The sequence below is a fragment of the Hyla sarda genome, unplaced genomic scaffold, assembly GCF_029499605.1.
Source record: "Hyla sarda isolate aHylSar1 unplaced genomic scaffold, aHylSar1.hap1 scaffold_175, whole genome shotgun sequence".
Classification (NCBI taxonomy): Eukaryota; Metazoa; Chordata; class Amphibia; order Anura; family Hylidae; genus Hyla; species Hyla sarda.
In genome coordinates this window covers 474,769-482,264 of record NW_026608393.1, presented here as the reverse complement: position 1 = coordinate 482,264, position 7,496 = coordinate 474,769, and the positions used below count along the sequence as shown (strand labels likewise).

At 46.6% G+C, this 7,496-nt stretch overlaps 4 non-coding genes across 4 annotated transcripts; all 4 read right to left on the bottom strand.

Annotated features, from left to right (window-relative positions):
- Window positions 1-280: 280 nt before the first annotated feature.
- Window positions 281-471, bottom strand: LOC130313126 (U2 spliceosomal RNA). Its single transcript, XR_008861144.1, has one exon. It is a non-coding gene; the product is annotated as a U2 spliceosomal RNA (small nuclear RNA).
- A 2,094-nt stretch (window positions 472-2,565) lies between these two features.
- Window positions 2,566-2,756, bottom strand: LOC130313125 (U2 spliceosomal RNA). Its single transcript, XR_008861143.1, has one exon. It is a non-coding gene; the product is annotated as a U2 spliceosomal RNA (small nuclear RNA).
- A 2,086-nt stretch (window positions 2,757-4,842) lies between these two features.
- On the bottom strand, window positions 4,843-5,033 carry LOC130313124 (U2 spliceosomal RNA). Its single transcript, XR_008861142.1, has one exon. It is a non-coding gene; the product is annotated as a U2 spliceosomal RNA (small nuclear RNA).
- Window positions 5,034-7,121: 2,088 nt separating this feature from the next.
- Window positions 7,122-7,312, bottom strand: LOC130313123 (U2 spliceosomal RNA). The gene has a single exon (XR_008861141.1). It is a non-coding gene; the product is annotated as a U2 spliceosomal RNA (small nuclear RNA).
- Between the last annotated feature and the right edge of the window lie 184 nt (window positions 7,313-7,496).

Sequence of the window (7,496 nt, the reverse complement as noted above, 5' to 3'; positions counted from 1 at the left end):
CCGCTATCAAGGCAGCTGCCTATCATGTCATGCCCTACCTGCACAGTGTGCTGGCTACTCAAATGATCCAATTAAGGAGGCCATTTAGTCAGCAGCAGCAGAAGTCCTGTGCCTGGACGCTCCAACAGCGGCCAGACACAAGCAGAAGCAGCAGAAGCAGCAGCAGCAGCACCACCTTTTGTTTTTGGCTGCAGCAGCAAGGCCCACAGGGCTGGCTAGCTGGCTAGCCAGCAAGCAGGTAGCAATGAAAGTAGGAATCTTTCTTTTTAACCCTGTAAGGGGGTGGTGCACTGTACCCGAAGATACTGCCATATCGGGTCAATGCATAGGGCGACGGAAGCAAGCTTCGAAATCGGCCCCCGTTCTCAAAAATCCATTTAATATATGGTCCCCAGATAGGGGACGTATCAGATATTAAACTGATAAGAACAGATACTACACTTGATCTTAGCCAAAAGGCCGAGAAGCGATAACCGTGAAAGGGGCGGGCCCAACAAGGTCCCCTTCATGGGCACTATCACTGCTTGCTGTCAGGGAGGCTGCCAGACAATTTTCCATGCACAGCTCTGGGCTGGGGGGCAGTCAACCACCAGTTACACACAGCAGAACCTAAACCCATACCATTATTGCTAAGCAGCAAGACAGGGGCCCATTGCACTCCCACGGGGCCTTTTTAAATGCAATCCATAACCCGGATTTGCCAGGAACCCTTCTTACTCCTCCTACTTGCATGTGACACTGGGCTTAGGATCTGCATAGGAAACACACACACAAGCACACACCTACCTTTGTTGCCTGCAGATGCCTCCTTGGCTGTCCCCAAACGGTATCAAACCAACACCCACGGGAGCTGTAAGCATAGAGGACATGCCTGCACCCCATTGGACTTACCTGTGTGGGTTAAATCCGGGTTATTTGACAACCTATGGCGGTGATGGTTCTGCTCAGGCAGAGCAGTGCTGATGCTCCTCATAAAGCTGTCGCTGCTGTGAAGGTTCTAGGTGACATCACAAATCCCTATGGTTACATACACAACAAAGCTGGGTTGTTGTTGTTTACACTCTGCAAGGCCTGTGGAAGTGAGTGACATCATAGCACTGTAGTTCTGAGGGTTCTAGATGGATGCAACAATCTCCTGTTGCTTCTATGAAGGCCATAATAGACGACATCACCAAACAGCTCCATAGTCACATACACAGCAAAGGAGAGATGTTGTTTACACCTAGTGATGTCAGTGGTATTGAGTGACATCACAGCACAGTGTCTAAGGCTCCTGGCCTGGACACAGCAGGCGCTGCAATATCTCAACGGAGAATACGTTTATATATATGTGTGTGTGTGCGCGTATATATATATATATATATATATATATATATATATATATATATATATATATTCTCCGCCGAAATCACTTTTAAACCCATTTCCACCTTTTTTTCCCTTCTCTTCCTCTTACTTTTTTTTCACGTTTTTTTACGTTTTTCTCCTTTTCGCCTCTTTTCTGGGCGTATTATTCTTCTTTTTCTTCTTTTTTTTCGTCTAATGCATACCCCATCAGTGCAGCAATGCTTATTCAATACCGCCAGCAGATGGAGACACTGGGGGATAATTTTCTAAGGATTTATACTGATTTTTCCTGTCTGAATTTGTCGCACAGAAAGTTGCAGGCCAAATATGTGTGACATTTCTGCGACTTTAGCTTCTAGAGCATTTTTACAACATTATACATAGGTGCTGAATACATAAAAAGCGACTGTTCAGCGACAGACAAGTCGCATCGGCTGAAAGTAGGCCAGAATGTCAGTCCATGTTGGAGCAGGTTTAGATACAGTCTAAAGTATAGATCTCAAAGTCTGTGCACAGAATTTAGCAAGGGCCTCGCACCTTCTGATGCATCAGGTAGGTGCACAATAGCATAGCCTAACCCTCTGTACTTTGGTCTATATTGATGCGGGACATAGACAGCCAGCTGATGACCAATCCATTAGTGCAATGGATGGCTGGAAGCATTTGTCTTTGCCTTTGCAATACCACAGAAGCAATGCATGGTCAATGTACAGCAATGACACACCTGTGTGAACAGCCAGGAGACCCCCCCCCCCCCCCCCATGTTATGTTACATAGTTACATAGTTAGTACGGTCGAAAAAAGACATATGTCCATCAAGTTCAACCAGGGAATTAAGGGGTAGGGGTGTGGCGCGATATTGGGGAAGGGATGAGATTTTATATTTCTTCATAAGCATTAATCTTATTTTGTCAATTAGGAACATTCAGCACCCACCCGCTATCAAGGCAGCTGCCTATCATGTCATGCCCTACCTGCACAGGTGTGCTGGCTACTCAAATGATCCAATTAAGGAGGCCATTTAGTCAGCAGCAGCAGAAGTCCTGTGCCTGGACGCTCCAACAGCGGCCAGACACAAGCAGAAGCAGCAGAAGCAGCAGCAGCAGCACCACCTTTTGTTTTTTGGCTGCAGCAGCAAGGCCCACAGGGCTGGCTAGCTGGCTAGCCAGCAAGCAGGTAGCAATGAAAGTAGGAATCTTTCTTTTTAACCCTGTAAGGGGGTGGTGCACTGTACCCGAAGATACTGCCATATCGGGTCAATGCATAGGGCGACGGAAGCAAGCTTCGAAATCGGCCCCCGTTCTCAAAAATCCATTTAATATATGGTCCCCAGATAGGGGACGTATCAGATATTAAACTGATAAGAACAGATACTACACTTGATCTTAGCCAAAAGGCCGAGAAGCGATAACCGTGAAAGGGGCGGGCCCAACAAGGTCCCCTTCATGGGCACTATCACTGCTTGCTGTCAGGGAGGCTGCCAGACAATTTTCCATGCACACTCTGGGCTGGGGGGCAGTCAACCACCAGTACACACAGCAGAACCTAAACCCATACCATTATTGCTAAGCAGCAAGACAGGGGCCCATTGCACTCCCACGGGGCCTTTTTAAATGCAATCCATAACCCGGATTTGCCAGGAACCCTTCTTACTCCTCCTACTTGCATGTGACACTGGGCTTAGGATCTGCATAGGAAACACACACACAAGCACACACCTACCTTTGTTGCCTGCAGATGCCTCCTTGGCTGTCCCCAAACGGTATCAAACCAACACCCACGGGAAGCTGTAAGCATAGAGGACATGCCTGCACCCCATTGGACTTACCTGTGTGGGTTAAATCCGGGTTATTTGACAACCTATGGCGGTGATGGTTCTGCTCAGGCAGAGCAGTGCTGATGCTCCTCATAAAGCTGTCGCTGCTGTGAAGGTTCTAGGTGACATCACAAATCCCTATGGTTACATACACAACAAAGCTGGGTTGTTGTTGTTTACACTCTGCAAGGCCTGTGGAAGTGAGTGACATCATAGCACTGTAGTTCTGAGGGTTCTAGATGGATGCAACAATCTCCTGTTGCTTCTATGAAGGCCATAATAGACGACATCACCAAACAGCTCCATAGTCACATACACAGCAAAGGAGAGATGTTGTTTACACCTAGTGATGTCAGTGGTATTGAGTGACATCACAGCACAGTGCTAAGGCTCCTGGGCCTGGACACAGCAGCGGCTGCAATATCTCAACGGAGAATACGTTTATATATATGTGTGTGTGTGCGCGTATATATATATATATATAATATATATATATATATATATATATTTCTCCGCCGAAATCACTTTTAAACCCATTTCCACCTTTTTTTCCCTTCTCTTCCTCTTACTTTTTTTTCACGTTTTTTTACGTTTTTCTCCTTTTCGCCTCTTTTCTGGGCGTATTATTCTTCTTTTTCTTCTTTTTTTTCGTCTAATGCATACCCCATCAGTGCAGCAATGCTTATTCAATACCGCCAGCAGATGGAGACACTGGGGGATAATTTTCTAAGGATTTATACTGATTTTTCCTGTCTGAATTTGTCGCACAGAAAGTTGCAGGCCAAATATGTGTGACATTTCTGCGACTTTAGCTTCTAGAGCATTTTTACAACATTATACATAGGTGCTGAATACATAAAAAGCGACTGTTCAGCGACAGACAAGTCGCATCGGCTGAAAGTAGGCCAGAATGTCAGTCCATGTTGGAGCAGGTTTAGATACAGTCTAAAGTATAGATCTCAAAGTCTGTGCACAGAATTTAGCAAGGGCCTCGCACCTTCTGATGCATCAGGTAGGTGCACAATAGCATAGCCTAACCCTCTGTACTTTGGTCTATATTGATGCGGGACATAGACAGCCAGCTGATGACCAATCCATTAGTGCAATGGATGGCTGGAAGCATTTGTCTTTGCCTTTGCAATACCACAGAAGCAATGCATGGTCAATGTACAGCAATGACACACCTGTGTGAACAGCCAGGAGACCCCCCCCCCCCCCCCCCATGTTATGTTACATAGTTACATAGTTAGTACGGTCGAAAAAAGACATATGTCCATCAAGTTCAACCAGGGAATTAAGGGGTAGGGGTGTGGCGCGATATTGGGGAAGGGATGAGATTTTATATTTCTTCATAAGCATTAATCTTATTTTGTCAATTAGGAACATTCAGCACCCACCCGCTATCAAGGCAGCTGCCTATCATGTCATGCCCTACCTGCACAGGTGTGCTGGCTACTCAAATGATCCAATTAAGGAGGCCATTTAGTCAGCAGCAGCAGAAGTCCTGTGCCTGGACGCTCCAACAGCGGCCAGACACAAGCAGAAGCAGCAGAAGCAGCAGCAGCAGCACCACCTTTTGTTTTTTGGCTGCAGCAGCAAGGCCCACAGGGCTGGCTAGCTGGCTAGCCAGCAAGCAGGTAGCAATGAAAGTAGGAATCTTTCTTTTTAACCCTGTAAGGGGGTGGTGCACTGTACCCGAAGATACTGCCATATCGGGTCAATGCATAGGGCGACGGAAGCAAGCTTCGAAATCGGCCCCCGTTCTCAAAAATCCATTTAATATATGGTCCCCAGATAGGGGACGTATCAGATATTAAACTGATAAGAACAGATACTACACTTGATCTTAGCCAAAAGGCCGAGAAGCGATAACCGTGAAAGGGGCAGGCCCAACAAGGTCCCCTTCATGGGCACTATCACTGCTTGCTGTCAGGGAGGCTGCCAGACAATTTTCCATGCACACTCTGGGCTGGGGGGCAGTCAACCACCAGTACACACAGCAGAACCTAAACCCATACCATTATTGCTAAGCAGCAAGACAGGGGCCCATTGCACTCCCACGGGGCCTTTTTAAATGCAATCCATAACCCGGATTTGCCAGGAACCCTTCTTACTCCTCCTACTTGCATGTGACACTGGGCTTAGGATCTGCATAGGAAACACACACACAAGCACACACCTACCTTTGTTGCCTGCAGATGCCTCCTTGGCTGTCCCCAAACGGTATCAAACCAACACCCACGGGAAGCTGTAAGCATAGAGGACATGCCTGCACCCCATTGGACTTACCTGTGTGGGTTAAATCCGGGTTATTTGACAACCTATGGCGGTGATGGTTCTGCTCAGGCAGAGCAGTGCTGATGCTCCTCATAAAGCTGTCGCTGCTGTGAAGGTTCTAGGTGACATCACAAATCCCTATGGTTACATACACAACAAAGCTGGGTTGTTGTTGTTTACACTCTGCAAGGCCTGTGGAAGTGAGTGACATCATAGCACTGTAGTTCTGAGGGTTCTAGATGGATGCAACAATCTCCTGTTGCTTCTATGAAGGCCATAATAGACGACATCACCAAACAGCTCCATAGTCACATACACAGCAAAGGAGAGATGTTGTTTACACCTAGTGATGTCAGTGGTATTGAGTGACATCACAGCACAGTGCTAAGGCTCCTGGGCCTGGACACAGCAGCGGCTGCAATATCTCAACGGAGAATACGTTTATATATATGTGTGTGTGTGCGCGTATATATATATATATATATATATATATATATATATATATATATTTCTCCGCCGAAATCACTTTTAAACCCATTTCCACCTTTTTTTCCCTTCTCTTCCTCTTACTTTTTTTTCACGTTTTTTTACGTTTTTCTCCTTTTCGCTTCTTTTCTGGGCGTATTATTCTTCTTTTTCTTCTTTTTTTTCGTCTAATGCATACCCCATCAGTGCAGCAATGCTTATTCAATACCGCCAGCAGATGGAGACACTGGGGGATAATTTTCTAAGGATTTATACTGATTTTTCCTGTCTGAATTTGTCGCACAGAAAGTTGCAGGCCAAATATGTGTGACATTTCTGCGACTTTAGCTTCTAGAGCATTTTTACAACATTATACATAGGTGCTGAATACATAAAAAGCGACTGTTCAGCGACAGACAAGTCGCATCGGCTGAAAGTAGGCCAGAATGTCAGTCCATGTTGGAGCAGGTTTAGATACAGTCTAAAGTATAGATCTCAAAGTCTGTGCACAGAATTTAGCAAGGGCCTCGCACCTTCTGATGCATCAGGTAGGTGCACAATAGCATAGCCTAACCCTCTGTACTTTGGTCTATATTGATGCGGGACATAGACAGCCAGCTGATGACCAATCCATTAGTGCAATGGATGGCTGGAAGCATTTGTCTTTGCCTTTGCAATACCACAGAAGCAATGCATGGTCAATGTACAGCAATGACACACCTGTGTGAACAGCCAGGAGACCCCCCCCCCCCCCCCCCCATGTTATGTTACATAGTTACATAGTTAGTACGGTCGAAAAAAGACATATGTCCATCAAGTTCAACCAGGGAATTAAGGGGTAGGGGTGTGGCGCGATATTGGGGAAGGGATGAGATTTTATATTTCTTCATAAGCATTAATCTTATTTTGTCAATTAGGAACATTCAGCACCCACCCGCTATCAAGGCAGATGCCTATCATGTCATGCCCTACCTGCACAGGTGTGCTGGCTACTCAAATGATCCAATTAAGGAGGCCATTTAGTCAGCAGCAGCAGAAGTCCTGTGCCTGGACGCTCCAACAGCGGCCAGACACAAGCAGAAGCAGCAGAAGCAGCAGCAGCAGCACCACCTTTTGTTTTTTGGCTGCAGCAGCAAGGCCCACAGGGCTGGCTAGCTGGCTAGCCAGCAAGCAGGTAGCAATGAAAGTAGGAATCTTTCTTTTTAACCCTGTAAGGGGGTGGTGCACTGTACCCGAAGATACTGCCATATCGGGTCAATGCATAGGGCGACGGAAGCAAGCTTCGAAATCGGCCCCCGTTCTCAAAAATCCATTTAATATATGGTCCCCAGATAGGGGACGTATCAGATATTAAACTGATAAGAACAGATACTACACTTGATCTTAGCCAAAAGGCCGAGAAGCGATAACCGTGAAAGGGGCGGGCCCAACAAGGTCCCCTTCATGGGCACTATCACTGCTTGCTGTCAGGGAGGCTGCCAGACAATTTTCCATGCACACTCTGGGCTGGGGGGCAGTCAACCACCAGTACACACAGCAGAACCTAAACCCATACCATTATTGCTAAGCAGCAAGACAGGGGCCCATTGCA